Source organism: Myiozetetes cayanensis, unplaced genomic scaffold (assembly GCF_022539395.1).
Source record: "Myiozetetes cayanensis isolate MyiCay16 unplaced genomic scaffold, myiCay2020 scf3, whole genome shotgun sequence".
NCBI classification, from domain to species: domain Eukaryota; kingdom Metazoa; phylum Chordata; class Aves; order Passeriformes; family Tyrannidae; genus Myiozetetes; species Myiozetetes cayanensis.
In genome coordinates this window covers 49,286,448-49,309,063 of record NW_026087521.1, presented here as the reverse complement: position 1 = coordinate 49,309,063, position 22,616 = coordinate 49,286,448, and the positions used below count along the sequence as shown (strand labels likewise).

General features: G+C 47.7%; 1 protein-coding gene across 1 annotated transcript in view; it reads right to left on the bottom strand.

Moving 5' to 3' along the window:
- The window catches only part of NFAM1 (NFAT activating protein with ITAM motif 1), a 45,705-nt gene extending 24,995 nt beyond the window's left edge, over window positions 1-20,710 (bottom strand). The window contains exons 1-4 of the transcript XR_007630085.1: window positions 20,470-20,710; window positions 10,231-10,355; window positions 5,994-7,038; window positions 3,507-3,560 (exon numbers count right to left, since the gene is read on the bottom strand). The gene's annotated coding sequence lies outside the window, so the exon portion shown is untranslated. The remainder of the gene's footprint in view (window positions 1-3,506; window positions 3,561-5,993; window positions 7,039-10,230; window positions 10,356-20,469) is intronic.
- Between the last annotated feature and the right edge of the window lie 1,906 nt (window positions 20,711-22,616).

The following is a 22,616-nucleotide window of genomic DNA, read 5'->3' as shown; positions in this document are numbered from 1 at the left end:
GGTTGGATACTACCTAGAACATTTGGATTTGCACCTGTATTAATTTAGGCTTGAGATTCCACGTATCTCAAAACAACTCTAGTTGCACTTGAAAATCTAGCGGCAAGGACCTGGCACATACCTGGTGCTAATGTACATGCTCTGTGATTAGAATAGCTGCTACTCGAAGCTTTTAACCAAAGGGATCTACGGCAGGAATGTGCTCCCAGCACACACAGAACCAGGGAAAGCGTGACGGATGCTCACATCTTTCCAGACTTGGCATTCCTCGCAACACCATCTCAGTTACAATGACGCTGGCAAGCTCTCGCCGCAGCTCCCATTCACCGTGGTGTCTAAATGAGCAACCAGCTCCATCAACGTCAAGAACTTTGTTGTCCCCTTGCAGGAGCTCGAGTGCAAAGCTGGGCACTTGCTACTTCACTCTGCCAGGGCCAGGAGAAATGAGACGTCACTGAAAAAAATTCAGCTCGTGCTTATAAAATATTATATAAAAAAATGAGACTTTTTAAAAAAAATTAGTAAAAGCACAATGCAAAAACTCTGGTTTACTGAGCAGCTGAACAGACTTGAACAGTTTTCACTTAGAAATTCACAGCAATTTGTCACTAGCTTGCAGTGCAGGCAGGGAATGTTCCTTTCAGACTGAATCACCATAAAACAAGCATAAGTTGCCTGCTTCTTTTGTTCCTCTCTCACATTTTTAAGGGATATTTTTTCCCCTGTGAATTGGAGCAGGGTTTTCTCCTGCATCCCTTACACATCCCACCTAGCCTCATCCACGGGGACAGGTGAGACATTTTGTTGAGGAGTTTAAAAGGACCCATTAGCCACGTCTTAAGTTTTCCCCAACTTAATTGTTGGAGTATTATATCCAGTCTCCTCACTTTCATTCTCTTAGGTTCTTCAGAGCCGCCTCTGTCAATTTGTTTACTTCTGCTTTATTTTTAAAAGACAAACCCCCAATGGACATAAGCTTTCAAGTCCCTTTTGAAAATGCTGTCTTGTCTGTAAGTGCTTTGTTTGTGATCCTCTCCAATCCTTTAGGCTATTGTTTACAAGCTGGAAGGCATCTGCGCTCGGGCTAATCATGCCGAATGCCAGCAATTCCCCCAGCATGATTTGTTGCACAAGCCAGTGGGAGCAGGGTTTGTTTTGATTACGTTTAGTGTGGAAAACCCACATTTGCTCACATCAGCCTGACAAAATGGGGAGGTCTAATCCAAAATCTTCAGAGGGGAACAATAATCTGGTCATTGATTTCAGTGCCATTGGGACCAGCTCAAAGGTCGAGAGCTCTGACGGCAAGGGTGGCATCTTGGGAAAGCAGGTAGTCCAGGAGCCAAAAATCTTTTAAAGTGTACGCCTGTCATTTGCTCTGGGTTGGATGAATCAAACACAGATCTAGGAGGCTGCCAGTGCTATGCTTTTCAAAGCTCTGCAGCTCCTTCCTGACATGCGGTTAGTCAGGCTGGGACCCCCAGCTTTGCCCCAACCAGCCGTCACCTCGGGCTGATGCTGGCCTCCCCCAGTGTCCTCAGCTGACAAGTCAGGCTCTTTCACTCACTCTGGATGATGACAATGTTTTTATCCTCAGCCTGTGCTGATGCTTGCCTCCAGGCATCAGATGGGTGTCCCAATTTTTCTGCTCGTGAAAGCTGGGAAGAAGCGCCCGAGGGCTGCTCCCTTTGGGGCTGCCATCAAACTGCCAGGGCACGCAACTGCACGCTGCATGGGTGGGTGTACAGGTCTGCCAGGTGCAGACCCCCTCTCTCTCAAGGGGCTCCAGCACAGGTTCTAGGAGTCCCACGTGCAACCAGAGCTCAGCACAGTTGTCCCTTGCCAAGCCGCTGGCTCAGCTGGCCTGGGCAGCATCCTGTGCTGCTGAGCCTCAGGCTGAGCTTAGGATGGCTTGTTCCCACACTCCTGCCATAGCTCAGGTCTGCCCAACAAGGCACAGAACTCAAAGCTGCACCTGGATCCCACCTCTCCCCTATTTCCCAACTCAGCTCTTCCTCCCCCAGAGGTGCTGCCTCAATCTCCATTTAATCCCTTTTTGTACCCACAGAGAGGTTAGCCTTGCCTGTGTCCTGTAGCTGGGGCTTCCACAGCTTAAGCTACATTTCGCATGAAGGAATGTCTCCTTTTGGGTCTTGCACTTGAGTATTTCATCAAATGCCTCCTTAGGTTTTTAGGAAAACACACACATGTGGTCACCTACTCCATGGCATTTAGGCTTCACAGAGCTCTGTCACAGACCTCAGCCGTCTCTTTTCTGGATGAAGAGTCCTAGTCTATAGAGCCAGCCCTTGCACGGGAAGCGTTTGGAAGTACTCTGCTTTGCCTGAATCAAAACCCCAGCTCTGCCAGCTCCAGCTGAGATCAGAAGGCAGCAGGAGCGTGCTGAGACCTAGGCAGCTCTGCAGGGAGGCATCAGGAGTTGCAGAGCAGCTCTGCCACATCTGCCTCTCCCTTGACACCTGCTTTCTCTCTGAAGCCTGCCCTCAGTAATGCAGCCTTTGCACCAGGGACTGGCGCAGGACAAGCAGAAAGCTCCAGTGCATGCAGCTGGTATAACTGTACAGATGCCAAACATCTAGAGAATCATTGCAAAATGACCTCAATCAGACAAAGGCATCACATTTGCCTAACCAAGGTATGTTGTAAATTAAGGGGTTTGGCACACTTTAATGATACAAACACACATTTTCGGAGGAACATCAGGGTAAGGGTCAAAACTGAGACCCAGCTGTGTGTACACAGGCTTTACTTTGAAGCTTGACTACCTAAGAAATCTCATTTCCAAACACTGAGGATATCCAAATGCTTATAAACTTTTTAAGTGCTTTTGCACAAATTTGTGTTTTTTGGTGAATCCTGAATTCCTAATGACATACAGACCCCTATGTCAGAGGTAATCAACTATTATTACAAGAGCTGCTGGCTGTGGGGCCCCTCTTGAGCACACACATGGGTACATATGGAAGTTATTAGCAAGTTTCAGCGAAGGATTTTGGGAAATTAACCCCTGGGGCCCCAGAGCACAGCTAACAGACAGCTAGTTGGGACCAGACGAAGAGCAGTTTCCTGCTGGATGCCTGTGGCATGTTGGGACTGAAATCCAGGCCCTTTGCAGCACGATAGAGGAAGCCCCTCTCACAAGGACTAAACTTTTCAACTTCTGCTGTTAAGAAGGGTTGAAAAAAACCATCTGTGAGGCTGTGTAAGTTTCCTCAGCAAACTGAAATGAGTCAGCTGGAGAAATGTATAACATAACTTATAAAAATGCAAACAATTTTCTTCTATTCCCCAAACGGTGCTCAAGAGGTTATGAGGAAGTTTGCAATTTCTTTATAAGTCCCTTTAGGAGCCACCAAAAGAAACATTTGGACACAGACTACCAGGAGATGCTCCTACGTGACAGGGGGACCAGTTCAGAGGCAGGCTGATTAAACGGAACATCACCCACTCATTAATGAAAGCAGCAGGCTAGTGTTTGCAGTCACCTCATGGAAGTAAATTCTTACAGTTTTGCTTTGCACATCCTTTTTTCTCAAGAGCTGAAAGAAAAAGGTTTCTCTTCCAACATACAAGCAGAAAATGAAGGACTCTTAACGTTTGCCTCAGCCAATGCACTTTTCACTTTTCTGTTCTTCCCAAACTGATTTCCTTTCTTGCACCAATCCTGATCTGCAAAGTGACCTCTCCTTGGGAATAATGAGGATACTCATACATAATGTGCCTTAAACTTCCACAATATAACAATGCTTGGCAGTAATTCACTGCTTTTCATCCACAGATCTCAAATCAATTCGCTGCAGCCCTGCATGCAATTGACTTACTTGTAAGACTGAGACAAGCGCTTGCTGTGCAATTAAAAAAAAAAAAAAAAACCAAAAAAAACCCCACAAAATAAAGTAGACTTTATTAAAATCCAAACTATTTCCTTCTCCCGTGGTGCGATTTTCCTAAAGTGCAATCCAGGCAGCAAATAGGGCTCTTCTGCAGCCCCCAGCCATACTACCCAAGATGCTCATTTGCGGCCAAATGAGAACAGTTCACAGCCAGGTCAGAGCAATCCAGTTAGAAGGCTCTTCCCTCAGTGAGGTATAACCATGGCCAGAAAACAGCAGCATTCCTGTGCTCGGTTTTAAACATGGAAGAAATTAGCCTGCTCCTTCCCTCCTCCCTGCTTTCCGAATGGAAGGCAGGAAAGCAGCCATGGCACCTCAGCAAAGACACCCCCAAGAAAGAAAAGGATGGAGGGGATGGGCATGATGTCTTGGGCAGCAGATCCAATCCCACTCCTCCACGGCAGGCAGAAAGGAAGGGCAGTTCTGTGGCTGACTCTGCTGAGGCAGGGGCTTCAACCAAGAGCCAGGGAACTGTCCCAGAGGTGCCCAGAGCCACCCAAGATGCTGACAGCAAGCAACAGTATGCCCGCGTGCCAGCCGCCACAGGGCACGCAAACCCTGCAGTAGTGAACGATACCAGCCAGCGCTTCTGCACTGGGCTGACAGACACAGCAGCTGCAGGGCCACTGAGCTGCCCCTGGCCTCCCTGAGGCTGAGAGGAGCAGGCAGCACAGAGAAGATTGCCACTTCCCTAGCACTTATTTAACTACCTTGGTTCATAAGCCTATGCCCTGAGACAGGAGGCCAGGCATCTCGCCACCAGTGGAGAGACAGAGCCCTCCAGAGAATAATTCAGAGTGTCTAAGTTAGGCTGCTGTGATGAATCACAGCCTGTATCTCTCTCTCTGTGCTGACCACACGCTTTAGTTCCTCAGATAAGATACCTGAAGACAAAAGAGCAAATTCAGTGTAATCTCTCCCCATGTTCAGCTTTTTTCTCCCATACAGGTCTGAGGGGGAAAGTCAGCATGAGCTCAGCAGGCTGCCTGCCCAGCTACAGATGCTTGGCAACATGCAAAACAGTTTGGCTCAACTTTTACAGTATCTGAATTTCTCCTTTCATGTAGCTGTTTTCAGTCACTTACTTAGAAGACATACCTGCCTGTATCCCTGAAATGAACCACGACGTTATTCAAGCCAACTCTGTTCCTCTCATTTGTATGCATCCTTGCCAGCTCCAGTTCACTGATGCTGTTCCTTGTTCTAGGATCTTGAATTACTCACAGGTCTTTCAAACACTCAGTGCAAATTTTAAGGTACTAACAATGCTTTCTAAAAATGCAGGGGTGAGATTTTCAGAAGTATTCTCTGTTTAGAAAATTCTTCAATAATTACACTATAAGATTAATTAAGTTTAATGTTCCCAGCTATGACCACTCATTTATGCGCTGCTTTTGGTCTTTATAAGAAATTGAATTGTTCAGTTTCAGCCTGACTGCCATGCCTTGGCACTAAACTAACTGGGTTTTCAGCACTGCAAGGGAATGTAGATATCTCCGTGCATTCACTGACTTTTAAAAATCAATATAAAAACATGTTTATTAAAATTTTAGAAGTTTTATATAAAAAAATCTTTGCCTTTTTGGAGGCAAAACCAAAACATCATCTGATGCTCAATAGATGGCAGCAGCTCACTATCACATGAGCATAAGAAAGGGCACTGGATCCCATCTCTTCACACCCTCCCAGAGTAGACACAACTCTCCAGATGAGGGTTACCTCTGCGGGAATGCCATGCCCTTAGAATAGCATAACCCATCTGCACTCACAAAAATCCAATTAAATAAAGCAAACGCAAAAGCCAGTGAAGCTGCCTGTATCGTACATGGCTGCAATGGTTTCACCCCGGTGCAAACGCTGGCCTCTGAAGTAACTGGCATCCCATTTGTGCTGCAAGGAGTGAAACGTGCTCTCGCTCTGCCTCAGCTTCGTGGGGATCCAGTCAGCCCAGGGGTCCTGCCCACTGATGTCCAAGCTGCACTGCTGTGGGACTGGACTCAGCTGCACCACTTCACAAGGGTAGGTCTGAAGCAGAAATGAGCTCAAGTACTTTGGGGTAGAAGAAAACACAGTGCTGACCTGGTAGGACAGGCAAGTCATCTTCTGAAGCTTTTAAGTTATAAACGGAGCCAAGAGTAGGACTTGGTGGTGGTGGAAATTTCCAGGTTTGGCTTTACCCCAGGCATCTCTGGGAAAAGTCACACACTGTGCATTTATGAGGACACATCAGTCACAGCCAGCAGGTTCAAGCCCTGCTTCCCCCTGCCCTCACCTTTCCTCTGCCAGCAGCCAGTCCAGCGCCACCGGCATGGCACACATCCCACCAGCACAGCCACATAACAAGCATCTCCCTTTGTCTCCCACATTTACGGCATCATCTCCCAGCCCAGGACAGAGAAGGGCTGGGGACAATGCTCCCCTCTGACCCTCCCCTTCCATCCAGGGGTGAAACCACCTCCTCCCTCAGACACATCCCCAAGGAGGCCCCCAGCTGTGCTCTTTCCCCCGTCACGGCACCAGTGGGGAGGCTTCGGTAGCACAGTTCTCGCAGGGTGGGCACTGTCCGGCGGCTCCGGCACAGGGGCTCAGAGAAGACCAGGGGGGTTCCCCCCATCTCATCAAAGTGTAAGGGGTTGTTCCGGGTCCCTGCCACCACCAGCTCCAGCAGCTGGACCACACAGTCTGAAAACCAGTTCTTCAGGCGGAAATAGCCCTCCTGGAAAGAGATTCGGAGGCTGACGGGCCCCGTTGGCATCCGCACACTCAGGCTGAACAAGCAGTTCCCCTGCGAGCTATCCCGCACCAAGTAGGTGCCTACAGGCTCCCTCTGGAGCTTGGCATGGGCCTCCCCCACGGACAAGGGGCCCCAGTAGAAGTCACTGGCCTGGAGGATGTTAAGGGATCGCTCCAGGACCTCCCACTCACAGCTGCGAAACATCCGGAAACGATCGGGCAAGCTGGGTGGCGCGGGGCTGGGGAGAACACTCCGATGCTGCCTTTGCAGACGAGAAACAGTGGTGTGCGTGTTGTGCAGATCATCTGGCCTCCCTCTGATCATCTCTCAAAGAGCCCATGGATCCTGGAAAGATGCTGCCTTTACCATTCTTCCTCCTTTGCATCCAGCCTGTGGGACAGAAGGAGAGTGAGGCAAACCCAATACCTTCTTCTACGTGGGCAAGTGAAGACACTTCACAAGGGAGAAAGACCAGCAAGAGTACCAAAGAGGGTACCAAGGAACTACTGTATGTCACCAATCCCTAGCAACACCAAGGATGTATGTTCAGGAAAGGCTCCAGCTGGGTCTCCATCAGCAAAAGGTGGCACCTTGCAGAGCTCTGCATCCCATTGGTTTCTGTGATTTACAGCCTCAGAAGGCTCGTTTGAACCCAGATGAGCTTGTAATTTCAAGATTTCCCCTGCTAGATGCTTTGGGGTTTTTCAAAGTGGCCTTGAGACAGGAAAAGGGAAATGACACTCCAAATCAGAAGGAAAAAATTTCGCAAAGCAGTAAAGTATAATTTACTTTGTCATTCAATGAAAGGTAGAAAGGTTTCTTTGCACCTCTCTAACGCTTTCTCCAGTAAAAGGACTTAGAAGAAACAGAAGATGGGAATAAGTCTTTCCTACCAAACCCCATGAACTACTCTCTCATCCCATGACATGCCTGTTTCACTATGTTAGGAGAAAGCAAAGGTCTCAGATCAAGACCCTTTCAAGAAATGTTACAACATCAACTTCAGGGCCAGGACTGCCACAAATGAGGCCACTTAACACTACTGGTACCAGACACTACTGATGCCCTTCCAGCTCCTTAACTTCTCTTTCTTCCAGAAGGACATCTCTCCCTGCCTGCAGACAATGCTGCCCCTCCCAGTCACCGTCCTCTGCTCATGAGCTGTCACGACCCTGCTCATCTCCTGCACCTTATGTTATCACCAGGCTGTCTGTTTTCAGAAATGCAAATTTCTGAACCCAGTGTTGCCATCAGCCATCCAAGTCACTTCAATTACATATAAAAAAAGTACATATTCTGAATGTGCGTGTGCTCACAAACATAAAAACCACAGCCCTAAGCCAGAGGCTCATTCTGTGCGAGAAGCTGAGCTGTAACATACCACTTCCCCAGGCCTGACAAGTCAGTGGCTCGCCACCAAATCCTGCCCTCGGTCCCTTGACATACTCCATTAACCCAGTCATACTCGCTCACAGCATAGCCATGCTTGGAGCAGGACAGACTGCTGACACACAGCCTGCAGCGAAGGGAGAGACACACTTCACCTCCAGCAGTCCCTCCCCAAGGCAGACTTGCAGGAGCACTGGGGCTCACAGCAGGCAGCCAGCCCCCAGGGAATGTGTAGGGACTTGTGGAGAGCTTGCTCTGGAGGGAGAGCTTTATGTTGAGCTTAGCTCCTTGCAAGATCCTGCTGTCTCACACACTTTGCCAGCTATTCAAAAGCCTCTCGTTCTGTTTGGTGCTCGCGCCAACTGGATGGCCATGCAGAGCCCACTCTGCACCTGGGGAGAGGACACAGAGCAGCAGGGCCAAACATCTGTCCTTCACACAGGCACAGTAGTTGTGCCTTGCCTACAGTCATCTTTTCTTGACTAACATCTGTCTCAATACTTAACAGTAATACCAATAATTTAGCAGTCAGGCACACGGCACTCCATACATGGGAGCAATAAATATCCTTTCCAAGAGCAGCCCGGGAAGTTTCTCCAGTTTCTAGCCCTGTGATTTGCAGTCCACAAGCTGCTAATGTTCCTGGTACTGCTCTGAATGCTGTTGATCCTGCCCTTTAGCTACATGTCACAGCAGGAGGGAAATTCCACACTTAGAGAAAGGTGGGAGGGGTAGGAAGAAGTTAATCAACTTCGGTTTTTTATTTTTCCATTAAAAAAAAAAAAAAAGGCAGCAGTTAAAAGCTGCTCAAGCCGTTCAGCAAGTCAGAATAAATCTTAGGGGAAAGTGATTTAGTGAGCAGAATGCAAGTAAACACAGTCACCACGTGCAGCAACCAGGGCTATCTATCACCACTGAAAACTCAGCACAGCAGGCGCCACAAGAAGTTGCGTTATCTCTGTCCCTTTCCTTCTCCTCTGCTGGGCGCCGAAGCTATAGGGCCCACTGACATTAGCTCCTATAGAAAAAGAAGGTCATCTGCCAGATGCCTCCAGGGCTGCAGATATAGCCTCGAGAGGACTGAGAAGGAGCCTTCCTAAACAGCAACTTCTCTTGGGTCCAAACAGAAATTTTGTCACTTTCATGGGTCAAGGATGAACAATTAATTCAAGCAAGTAAACAGAAGCAGGCAGTTGTCTTTCATTTCCAGGCTAGTTTTAAATGTAACAACAAATATATCATTTGTTTAAGGCTGCAGATGCTATTTGACAGGAAAAAAACAAAACAAAACAAACTGGTTTGTCTCAGTTTTCAACCTTGAGTCATTCACCCAAGCCCTTTAAGAAAAATTCACTGCTACTAGAAATCTCACTGACTAAGAACTGAGACTGTGTCATCATTCTGAATTCAAAGTAAATGCAAAAATAGCACCCTGACAATTTGTTCACTCGGTTTGAAATCTACATATGGGTCAGAGCCTCAGATGGAGGGAATTTGTTTAGCTTCAGTGACCCATTTCCAAGAGAGAACTGCCTGGCCTGCAGCGCAGCATTACTTATACTAATATTAGCTTTAGAAGTGCTTCCTGATACTACCTCTAATGTTCAGTTTTAATGGGTCAGCAAGTCCTACATGTACATGGCCTCCCACATCAAGGAGGATGTGCAGACTCAGGATTAGGAATAAGCCAACCCAGAGGCGTGGGGTGTAATGAAACACACATGCATATTTAGTTCTGTTTCTAATTTGCCACACCACAATTTGCTTTCCCTCTTCTCCCCTCCAAAAAAAGCCCCAAAAAACCCCCAACGCTCAAACAAGTTACTACCTCCCTAATGCAAGTCACAACAGTGCGTGAATCCAAAGCAATATACCCTAAAAAGCTAGTGTCCCACTAATTAAAAGGCTGGATAAGTTTTCCCAGAGCTTCTGATTTACTGCAAGTTCAAGAGCTTTTCAAAATAAGTGCTCTTGACACAGGGCATTCTGTTTTCCTCCTCACTCACAACCCGGGCAAGGCAGCATATTTCATATAAGGAAACAGTTCTAGCAAATCAGGGCATCTGGTGTCAGCCAAGCCAGCCCTGCACCCCAGGGCTTGACAAATCTGGCATGTTCAGCAGCAGTCTCAAGTACTCAGCTATGATGCATTCTATGATGCTCTCTTCTTCCAGGACACTTGAGAAAGCTTACCTCTTTGTCTTTACTGGCCATAGGGATGAGTTTCTGGATGTCAGGCCTGGAAGTGGTCCAAATTCAGAAACTCCGATGTAGCACTTCCCAGTTTTTGCACAGCTTTACTTAAGAGCAGATCTGTCCTTTGAAAAGAAAGAGATGTCCATCAAGCAGGTGACTAAGCCCATTAGTTTGCAATAACGTGGATCTAAAATACAACAAATCTGGGGACAAGTTGTCTGTCTCAATGTCTTTGATCTGTATTACTGCAGAAGCACGTATACAGCACTTTAGATAGCAACAGAGAAAGTGGATTATTGCTGCTGTTATTGTTGCTACTTACAAAGCCATGAGCTGGTTAGGTCCAGGCAGCTCACAGATGGCTTAAGGACAAATGGAAAGACCATAAAGGTGCCATCATCTTCTGGAAGCAGGAACCATAAAACCGCAAATGTTAAGAGATGATGGCAACGGGAACAAGCTTAAGGATTCAGAACAGTAAACTCCAGCTTGTGCTCAATACAACACAAAACAGTTAGAGTATCTTATTTGACACCATATAGCCATTCCAGAGACCCACTAAATTCTGACCCACACTCACCTGCCCTGCTCTCAGTACTTTTCTTTCTCATCTCACAGATGGAAAACCAAACCCACTGACCTGGTGGAGCAGCAGACCATCACATGTGCAATTGTTCGTCTGTCATTGGATCCATTAGCAAGCTGAAAAAACAATCCCAGCTTTCTGCATGCCTTTCAGAGGCAGTCCCTCTACTGCTTCACTTATACCCACATAACCTCACTTCTCTGCATCCTCCCCAGCAGAGTCCAGACTGGGCACACACCCCACAAGCTATGTTGACTTGTAGATAGCAGAACTGCAGATCTATCCCATTACTACGCATTATTAATTCCCATTTTTAACTTCCCATTACCACTCCATTCAGCTTTGACATCTCCCAGATAGCAACCCTGCAGTTCCCAGAGCAGTTAGAATGAGGCTGGGTTAATTTGGAAAAGCTCTTCCTGAGGTACCCTGCAAGCCCTTGCAGCAGTGTCCCCGTTCCAGGCAGCAGAGCCTGAGCAGACATCTCTGCTTGCACGTCTGCATCCCACAGAAATGCGCTGCCTACTGATTTGTGGCTGGGGAGGATGTTTCAAAGGAAAGCTTGAGCAAAAGGCTGGAAGAAACCTCCCTGGTAAGAGCCAAGCACGCAGCGCTGGGTTTTAATGGTGGGCCAGCTTGGTTCCCATGGCCGCCACCGCCTGCCACACTCTGGCACTGGTTTGCACTCTGCCACCGTCACTGCCACAGTGCATGGTCACACCAGTGCCCCTCGTCATGAGCACCCTACCATAGCCAAGGTGACCAGGACCAGTCCAGAAAGGGATCATGGAGAGGGGAGGGAAAGGAGATGCACAGACAGACATGCCAAAGAGCACAGAGGGAGCTGTGGTTAGGGGAGAAATGTGGCCCAGCTCAGCTAAGAGGACCAACGTTAATCACAGTCAATTTCTCCAGCACAAAGCAGGCCTCAGAGACATTGCAGTTCCCTCTATCTTTTATGCCATGGCTATAAATAGTTTGATGTGAGGCTGCCATTATGTCTGATACATGAGGGAATACATGGAAAAAAAGAAACCAACCCACACCACACATACATACCCCAAACCAAAACTGTATTTCCCTACACAACCAGCATTCAAAAATGCAGCATTTAATAAAATAAAATAAGCTGAGGCAGCACACACATTGTTACAGTTCCTACTTCCACACACTACAGATACAGAGCAGGAAGATCCTGCATGCGGTCTCCAGAAATCAGCAGCTGGACACCTTGCAAGAGGACTGGCCTTATCAAACACTTCCCAACATTTTGAGGCTGGAGAAGATACTTCAAAAACCACAAATAACTTCCCATGGATCTGATATTCATGTTTTGTACTTCTTACCGTATTTTTCTACGATGTGTGTTTTCTGAATTAATGTGGCACTTTGTTGCTATGGGCTGAAAGATTTACCCCAAGAAAACCAACAAGACAGTGTGATATGTGCCAAATATTCTTCAAGGCAGGGAAGTCTTCAAGCATGTTTGGTTTCTCCATAATACGCTTTTAAAAACCCAACAAGGCAGTTTACAGGAAAAGCTAATTGCCTTTACTGGGATAATTGAAAGAGCTGGAAGAAAGACCCCCATTTTCAGGGTCCCCTCCTCACACCTTAGAAATACTACGTACATTCAGAACTACTTCCAAATAAAAGAGCCTATTCCTCGTTAAAATAGCCCAATGTGAAACTGTAATCCTGCCATTTCATAATAACACAGAAGCCACATCGCTTCCCTGAACTCAAAGGCTGCCAAGAACTACCAAAACTAGCATCTGACTTCTGGCAAAGACAGCTTCTATTGGAGACTGAATTATTTCTGCCTTTCCCCGTAACTGGGGAAAAGAGAATTAAAAAAAAAAAAAGGTAAGAAAAAGGAAATCAGGAGGGGGTACTACCAAGTTCCGAAGCTGCAGCTGAGCCTATCTGGCCATGGCTCAAGCAAAGAGAGTTGTTGTTGCTTACCTCTGGCCAACAGCATTTTTGGTAAGTGAGGGAAGCCCAGTCGCACTGCTCCTGACCTTTGCAGTTCCACAGAGCAGCCATTCCCGTGAATGTTAGTGCAGCAGAGCTACACAAAACCTCAGCTCTGCACTCGGCCAGGGAACACAGCCTCCGTGTTGCCTTCCCTCCCCTCACACCACCTGAACCCCTGGGAAGGTGGCTGGGGCTCTCCCCAATTTGGGGGCTGAAACAAGGAGATGGAGAAGGACACGATGAGGAAGAAAAAGAAACCAAGATAACAGCAGTCCCTCATGACTCCCTCCTTGAAATGCTCTGTCCCATCTTCCTGCTGAGAGGGGGATCAGCTGGAAGGGGGTAGAGATGTCCAGGGCTGCATCCTTGCCCTCTGCTGGAGCAGAGCTCTGCATCTACCCATCATGGTTCCTCAGCCTTACCGCCTCCCCCCAGGTCAGCACCACAGATACAATACTCTGCTCCAGTCTCTTGGCTGAACTGACTTTTTTCAGTTGTTCCAGAACCCTGTTTGAGGAAATTAGTAAATCCTGAGAAGCAAAGGCCATCAGTGGTCCCTTCGATGGCCACGGCTTCTTATCAAAACAATCACATTTAGCCGGAAAGAAAGTCAAAGCAGTAGCTAACTCTGAGAAACGAGCAGTGCCTGGCCTGCAGATAAAACTGGTTCAATATCCTGATCAGAACTATGATGTCAGAGAAGAGTCCCAGGTGCTTAACCAACACCAGGCAGAGCACAGGGGGCAGGGAAGAGACCCTGCCTTGGCTCTTCAGAAGGACCAGCTTCAGAAGATGCGAGAGGCCACTAACCAGCTACTGTGCCTTCAGAGGAAGGGGCGAGGGTCAGAAAGCACAAACGCATCACAACACTAGGTTTTATAATGGGGGATTTCCAACACGCAAAATAAAGAAACTAGTCCTGAGAGTTAAAAGTGAAAAGAATAATTAAAAAAAAAAAACCACGTCATGAGAGGTTATTTAGGAAATCTTAAAGTGGCAGAGCATGCAGACCTCCCACAAAGAATGATGCAGAGACACTGCCTGGCTAGGAGGGCAGGCCTGGGGGACAGCACAGGTCACACTGTAGGTATTAGATGTAGGTGCACCAACTTGCAAGGGCATCCACTGTGGATCAGAGACATCAAACACGGACACTACAAAACCACAGTCTTTGTCCAAATCTCTCTACAACCTTCTCTATAATTCTTCAGAAGATGACAAGATAATTCTGGAGGAGCCAATATAAAGGAATATAAATTACTGACATTAGGGAACAAATTTATATGAGGATGGCTGTCATGAAACTGGGACAGTAGGTGGCCAAGATAAACAAAACAAAACCCAGAAAATAAAATATGGCATTTTCAGTTTATCAAAAACAGAAAACTTCTGGGGGAATAATTTAGTTGACTGGGATACCAGCAAGTGGGGAAAGGGGTACTGCAGAAAAGCTACACAAGCAAGTGGACATTATCTTTTTTCTTGCACAGGATGTTGAGGAAATTTCCCAGTATTTAATGTTGTTTAATGTGAAGGGAAAAAGGGGGGTGCTGTATCAGAATTGATGAGGAAAGGTGATATTAGAGTAGAAAGTCAGCTGGGCACCATGGACTATACCCAGGGATTTTGAATGGATGGTTGAGATGCAAAGAGAAGTGCTCAATTAAATCAGCTGAACTACCAATTGCCAGAGGGCTGCAAGTATTAGAAGGAACTTTTTTTGACACGTACTGCTAAGACAGGAGCAGCAGCATAGGGCTACATGATGTGGGGGAGAGGCAATCCCCAGACAGAGTTCCCCATCAGGCAGATGGTATCTGAAGAAGCAACAAATGACAGGACACACTTTGTGCTTCCCCAAAGCCTCCATTCCAGAAACAAGTCAAAAAGCAAGATGTGGTACATGAGCTAAAGAGCCATCCCGGGACCTGTAAAGCAGATGGATAGAAGACACAGAACAGTCACACCAAGGGGTGAATGGGAGGTGTAAAAGAGGTGTCTGGAGGAAACCAAAGCATTTCAGCCCCTGCACATCTGGTCACCTCTCTGCCACCCTCCCAGCCTCTTCATCTTCCCCCTGGATCAACTTAGCCCACTTTGTGGAGCATCCCTCCTCACTCAACAGGTTGGTGGGCACAAGCAGCCCAAAGCCTCCCCCAGCTCTGATGCAAGCAAGTCCCTTCCCCCTGCCCACGCAAACTCACATGTTGACCCAGGTCCCTTTCCAGAATTGTCTCTCCCTGTCTTCAAGCTGTCTTTACCCACAACATCTCAAATCCCCCAGGTCTAACCTTGCCCCTCAGCAGGCAGCTTACAGCCTCATGTTACTTACATCTAAGCAGCCAGCTCGAAATGTGGTGAGCCCCCTCATCACCTTCCCAGGGCAAACAGTAACAAAATCACTTCACTCTCTATAGGCAAGAGAAGTCAGAGGTCACTCAAAATTCACCAGGCTGGAAAGCACCAGGACATCGGGCGTGACTCTGTCCTGACAAACGCAAACACACACACAGGCTTGTAGGAAAACCAACCGGGTCTAGTCTATATTTTCAAGAGTGATAAATTAAGTGGCACAGCTGACCAATGAGCCGAGTAACAGTGCTGAGGGTTCGTTAAGGAAAGCTCCAGCTCTGAATGCAAAAGCAGTCATTAAAAAACCAAGATGCAAACACGAGTGTGAGGTTGCAAAATGGATGGGTGGGAACGTAACAGTAATGTCACCACCTAAGATAATACAGTCAGTTCCAGTCACCTTAAATAAAAACAGATAGAGCTGAAACAAAGATGATGGCCCTAAATATGGGTGATAAGAAGTCAAATGTAAGTGTACAGAGAGACAAGGGTGAAACTTCATGCTCAGTTTAGAGAGCAGATAGATACAAGGGGATTCCAGAGGAAGATACAGTACAATCAGGACGTTCCTTTTGTGTTCTTTTATAAAACTAGATGAGAGGAAGTTCAAAGGTGACCGAGATTGAAAAGTAACTAATTTTAAAACTCATAAAAGGAAAAACTCCAGTCATATAGACATTAAATGCTGCTTCTGGGGAAAGTGAGAGAGCTGATCTGAGGAGTCTCATTTCTCTTCTTTCTCAAATGCCTCTGCTTTGTTTCTGTGCAGTACCCACCACATTATGCTTTAGCAGACCTTAGGCAGAGGAATCCAGAAGCAAAGGACTGGGTTTTTTAGCAACGCCTTTTTAAGACACCTCTTAAGCATTCAAACCTGACATAAGACTAAGGGAAGCTCAGCTCAAGGCATAAACGTTCTTTAGTTGTGCAAAACTGAAGTAGTAAACAAGGGTATATAAAGTCACCATGAGAAACCAATTATGGACCTGCTGCAGAGTAGTTAAAGTAGCTCTGCCCATTTTTTCCTCATTCTTTAATGACTAAAAAGAACAGCACCTCTACCTTATGTGTGCTGACTTGAACATCAGTGTGCTTCCTAACAAATGGCGGATTTGAGTGTTTACTGCTAAAGCAGCTCAGAATCAGAGATGGCTGTGGCAATGATGTTAGAAAGAAACACTCCTTCTGTCTCAGCGTTCCCTTGAGTGGGACTCTTGGTCCACTGTGTCACTTAACTGGGTCTTGGAGAATGAACATAACTTCCAGTAGCAGGGATTGGAGGATTTTTTTCTCCAGCTCCAACTTCCCTCCTTCCACATCCCAAAATCTCACTAGAAAACAAGGAAGAACTACAATATGCATGAAGAACAACACTGCTGGTCTGTCAAAAAGCATAATCAAACCATTCCTGAGAGCACCTGTGCTCATCACCAGTAGTGTGATGGGCAAACCTACGCTGAACCCCCCGAGCTTCAGGAAGGCACCTTCAGCAGGATGTGCAGCAGCCCGGCTACGCATTCAGATTGCAGAAATTTTTAGCCTAAGCTTTAGCCTAACTTTCCAAATAAACTTTGCTACTGAGGAATTACGAAAGTAGATCCAAACTGTTTCTGAACTGCAGTATCACATACACACAAAAAACTCCCTTGTTGCACAAGTCACAATCTGAAGTCAAAATTTTTCTTCAGCTTTTGCAGGGAGTGAGAGGGGAAGGACAAAAACTCTCTGCAACAAAGGCAACTGAATGCTGCCAGCTGGCTTAATTTTGCCAGCCACAGCTCCAATGTAAAGCTAAAGCAGCCTATCTGCAAATTTAATAGTGGCACCGGTCAATTCTTGCCCTCCTACCCTGCATGTGTTTGTGAATAAGCAGCACACAAAGCACAGGGGGAGCAGGAAGGGAGAAGGCAGAGAGAATGTGCATTATCAAAATACCTTGAGAGCGGTTCTTGGAAATGTGCAGCCTGCAAGCCTGTATCAGACACTCATTTCCTGTGAAGTGCACATAGGCCTTTTCATTTCTCCACTGAAGAGGACAAAAATAAGGGGGCAGCTTTAAAGTCTCCAAAGACAACACAAAACCAGCATTTAGCCACTTTATTAAAACTGAGTTTACATTTTTATACTATTGAATATCTATTGAATGGAAGCATCGATTCCCAAAAGTTTCAAAAGTATGACTTTCTACACCTCACACTTCTAAATCTTAACTTGAAACCTTGCACTTGGTCAGGGGCAGGGAGGGGGGGGAAGAATTTTACTCACTAACACAAAGTCACCAAATCCTGCACCACAGCACCTTGGTTTTTTTTAAGAGTTGAGCCCGATTTCAGCAAAATGGTGACCTAATAAATACCTTATTGAGGCAGAAGGCTGCAGGATATGCACAAATGCAAAGCAGAAGAGCAGACAGTAACGAAGCAGACTGACAGAAGGCAGTAAGTTGATATCATGCCTGCCTTCTGCCTCTACTTACATATAACCAAAGATCTAATTGATGTAGCCCTCAGTTGCATTTTTTTAAATAAATATATTATGCCTCCTAATGACACACACACCTTTACTCTGTAAAAAGATATCATCTCTGTATGGCATACTCGGCTCTTTCAGCATCCGCATTTTCACTTACAGAAAGACATGCAGGTGCCCACCTCTCCAGCTTGCAAGCTTTTGGCAAGCACCACTAGCCGAGGTCTGCAGGTGGCCTGGAATAACGGCTGAGGAACACAACCCCTCCCCATAGCTTTCATTAATCTACCCACAGCATCAACCCGACCCAAATGATGTCATATTTAAGTATTGGCACAAGTATCTGTTTATTGCTGACCAAACAAAGGTTGGAGAAAGCAGGACAGAGAAGCCTGTGGGTGGTAGTGGGGCAAGGAGGTGGCAAGAAGCTGCAGTGAAAGGCTTTGAGAAAAGACCGAAACATCCCCAGTGGGGACAGAGAGAAAGATGAACAAGGGAAGAAACACAGCTCCAAAGGCACATTTTCTCCTTTGTTTCTTAGCAATGCAACCACAGTACTAGCAACAGCAACTAAGAATTTACACCACCCAACCCCATCTCCATCCTTGCGCAAACTGACCACCAACTTCACAGAAATCCCAGCTGGACTGAGGAGGGTAAGAGGCACTGGCTGCATGTTTGAAGCCGTCATATGAAAACTGAATTTGGCCCTCTCTGAGCAGGCAGAGCAGGGCAGGGACACACAGCTGGGAGGATCTGAAGAAGCTCAGCCTTTTCCCAGTGCTCCTCTGTGACTGTTTTTCAGGACCCCAGCAGAGTTTACCTGTGCCTTCCACCACAAACTTACAGAAAATCTTTATGTTGCCTCTCAACCCCACCACATTTAAGTAAGTGATAAGCAAGCCAGGTTATTGAAGGATGTACAACATACTGAATAATAACAAGGAACACAGAAATAACAAAGGCCCAGATCCCAGTCTAGATCAGGAAAAGATGGGAACCTGTGTGGGAGGGTGGCATCCCGGTAATCCTACAGGTTTGTGCCCAAGAGCCTTCCACTCCAGAGGAAACAAGAATCTGTACTTCAACAACTACATTTTAAATCACATCCCAGCAGAATCACTCATGAACAGAGAAACAAAGCTTGGCTTCATCTGCAGCGACTGGCTACATTTCTTCATGAATTGATTCAACCAAGAGCAACATTATGTGATACTACAGCCTCAGTCTCACAAACTTCTGTGCATGTGCATAATTTTTAAGCACATGACATTGCCCTGCCGTGACTGAATGGGCCATTTGACATTCACACAGCATCTGAACTGCAGTTTGTTTGGAGAAAGAAGATATGCCTGCATACCCTCTTAAGGGCACAGTCAATAGAGAACAAAACATCAGGAAACTAGTTATTTCTGATTCCACCCCATTTTACAGAGTTGAGTGCGGTCAACATGTGACTGGGCTTTTCATTTGAGTTTTCTGAGAGCTGCAAGGACTAGAACTAGCAAATGGCACTGTCTGGACCACACAGTTCTAAATAGCAGCTTGCTAACAATACTCTTTACCCTCAACTTTCCAGAACAATGGTCAAGCCACATCCCTCTCCTTCACCATACAGGAGAAGAAAAAAGCCAGGGACAATAATTTACCATTCTTGAGTTCCTCTCAGTTACCTCTGCAGTTCATCTGGATCCTGTTTCCAAACTTCTACTAAGCAGGAAGGAATACACACTTAAATTTTTAAAAAAGGAAAAAAGAAGAACCTAAGAGTAGCATGAGCTGAGGTTTTACATGGTAACCATTCCAAAATTCTCAGTAAGAGTGTGTGTGTTAGTGGGAAAAAGTGAGTAGTGGATCCTGCATGGCTGCGAGCACCATGACTCAGATTGCATAAAGGAGGAGGTTTTAGTGATAACCTTTGCCGGCAAGGCTTTCCATAGGCGCACAGCACTGATCTTCTGAGAAAAGGCAGGTGTGAGGCTGCATTCTTACTGTGCCAAGTCTGGAGGATGGCAAGTTCCTTTGCTTTTCAAGGCAACTCCAACGGGCATGTACCCCCTGCTTCACAGGTACCCCACCTCCCTGTAGCACCTTCGGTTCCGGCAGGCAGCTCGCTTTTCCAGCTAAGGCTAAGTGTAACACCCTTGCACACTGCTTCTCCAGTGGTTTATGTGAAAGAAGTGGTGTTAAGAGTGAGTTACCTGGACCCATACGGCTGCTTCCCTACAGACCCATCTGAGACATTACATAATTTGCAGGTTTCACTTTAAAAGAAGCATCTCCCTACCCTGATGCTGTGGAGAACACCTTGAGGGCAGCACAATCCCCACAGAGCCTCCGAGGCTGTTCCCAGCACCCCACCGCCACCCTAGAAGGGCACGTGGCTCCTTTCGGGGCCGGCAATGAGCTGCGAGCACCCCAAATCTCCGTCTGACCCCCTTGGGGAAGGCACCCCAAAGCCCAACACGCTCCATCTTCCCCAACCAACAACAGCCCAAACGTGCCCAAGAGCCAAAACAGCGGGAGTTGCACCCCTTTGCAAGAAGCCAAGGGGGACCGGAGCAGACAGACAGACAAGTCCCTCGCAGCCCGCCCCCCAAAAGGCCCTCTGCAGTTAACGCCGCACAACTTACTCTCGGCACCTCCGGGGCCACGGGCGGGCGGCGCTGCCGCCGGTGCGAGCGAGCGAGCGCTGAGTGGCGGGGCGGCAGCGGCGCTGCCCGGCCCGGCCCCCGCCGCTCTCCCGCCCCGCAGCGAAACGGAGGCGGCCCCGCTCCCCACCGCCCGGCGCCGCCGCGCTCCGCATCCCCCCCCGGCCCCTCGGCTCACAAAGGGGCCGGTGCGCGCCTTACCGGGGGCGGCGCGGCGGGACCCTCCTCGGCCGCGGGGCGGGCGGGCGCCGCGGCGGCTTCGGCTCCGAGGAGCGGAGAGGCGCGGAGCGGAGGGGAGGGGAAAGGAGGGGAGGAAACCCCCCAAATGTTTCTTTTCCGAGGAAGGAGCCACGGGGGAGGGGAAGGGGAGGGGTTTCTCCCTCCTCCACCACCCCGTCTTTCCACGGCGTGGCTCTTGCAAGGGGAAAAAGAAAAGAAAAAAGTAAAGAAGAAAAAAGTTTGGTTTTGATTGGCTTTTTTAAAAAGAAAAGTTGGAGAGATGAGGGGAGAGAGAGAAAAGAAAAAGAAAGATTCTGTGAAAGCTCCTCTGCTGCAGACTGGGAGAGGAACCCCACCGGGATGGGACCGCAGCATCCACCAGCCCCGGGACCCGCTGGAGCCACGTGTCGCCCGGGGAGGCGGCGGCGGGGACCGCGGCTCTGCCCCTCCTCCCGCTCACCGTCAGCTGCCCTCCAGCACGGGGCTGGGGCATCGGAGCTCGAAAGCACCGGGGAAGGGGCTGTATCAAGGGCCGACGGGGGACGCACAGGCCCGGGGCGGGTAGAGCCATCAAACCAAGGCTCTTTACACCATCAGAAAACGGGGATCCTGTCCCGGCCTTCCCTGCCAGAGTTCTCCCAGCTCCTCTCCGGCACGCAGGAGCCTCCAGAAGGGCACCGGGCACCCTGGCAGCACAGCCTGTGTAGCGGTGTAACGCGCTGGAGGAGCATGCCTAAAACAGGCGCTATTACCTTGGTGGGTCAAATGAAAATACTGGAAATCACGGAAAAATGGTCAAATAAACCAAAACATTATGATGTAAAATATAAATAGCACACCACGTGCTGCATACCATAAGCATATTGCTGCTCAGAGAGGGTAGATGTAATAGGAGAAAAGATAAACCTTTGGAATTCAGTACAAACCCCACGGTTAAAGGCCTAGCCTGCAATGAGGCTGAGACTTGATCGCACTACTGGAGCTCTCACCAATATACTTGCCCTAGATGCTGCCGAGCCTGCTGCATGCATTCCCTGGTGTGTGCGCGCCAGGTGAACTGCCCTGTTGAAAAAGCTCCATGCAAACCCTGAACGCAGACATGCTCTGGCTGCTCTGTACCAGCCTAGTGATGCAAAGCAGCTGTAAGTCCAGCTTGAGCAGCAGACAAAGCTTAACAGCTGCTTGGCATTGCTAGGGAGCACAAAGCAGTCAGAAACACACCACTGAATGTGATCCTCAGCCTTGCCAGAAGTTCCACTGAGTGTTGAGACATCAGTCCGTATTTTTTCTTTCAACCAAGCATGAAGATGTTGCTGACCGCAGAAGAATTTCTGAACTTCCATAAGAATCTGGGCAAAGCACTTCATTCTTTTTCAGGGAGGCTTCAGTGGGAGGACCTGCTGCTGGAGCTCTAAATCACAGCAGGGATGAAGTATTCGTGTGTTTCATTTTTGGTTTTTAAATAGACTTGTCACACTTTTCTTTGTGTTTTTGGATGGCAGCTTCAAAAATATCCTGTGGTTTGCTTCACAGTTGCCTAGCAGGGAGTCCGTTTCCCTCTATGGATATTTATAGCATTTATTGGGTGACTTCATAGACTCTACCAGCCACCTGGCCTCAACATTAAATGGACTGGTCTAATTCTGCCTTTCATTCTTCCTCTTCATCTTTGCTTATGAAAAGTTAACATCCAGCCTCACTGCTCTGAGCTTGTCCATGGGTCTCAGTCACATTTCTCTCCTCCACTTGAAACCCTGACCTTGCAGCAGTTACAGCGGAAGCGTATTGCAGCAATCCTCTTCAGCAATAAAAGCTGGTGAGATATGTCATGATGGCACCATTGACCGCAATTTTCCAAAACTCAGACTTGGCCCACAGGGTTTCCAGTGTGTTCAGGATCAGCGTACCTCTGAGGTGGCTTCCTTACAGGTGGAAAACACAAGGGTGCTGAAGTAGCTTTCTGTCCTGTGACACGGCGGAGGAGATGGCAACCAAATCATGCACAAGTACAGACTTTGCTAGTGCTGCATTTCTTCCTGCAAGCCTGAAACCAAGCTCGGATGTGTTTAAGGTGAAAAACAAATCCTATCTTTTGGTGAGCTTTCTTAAGGAAAAAGTAATACAAGTAA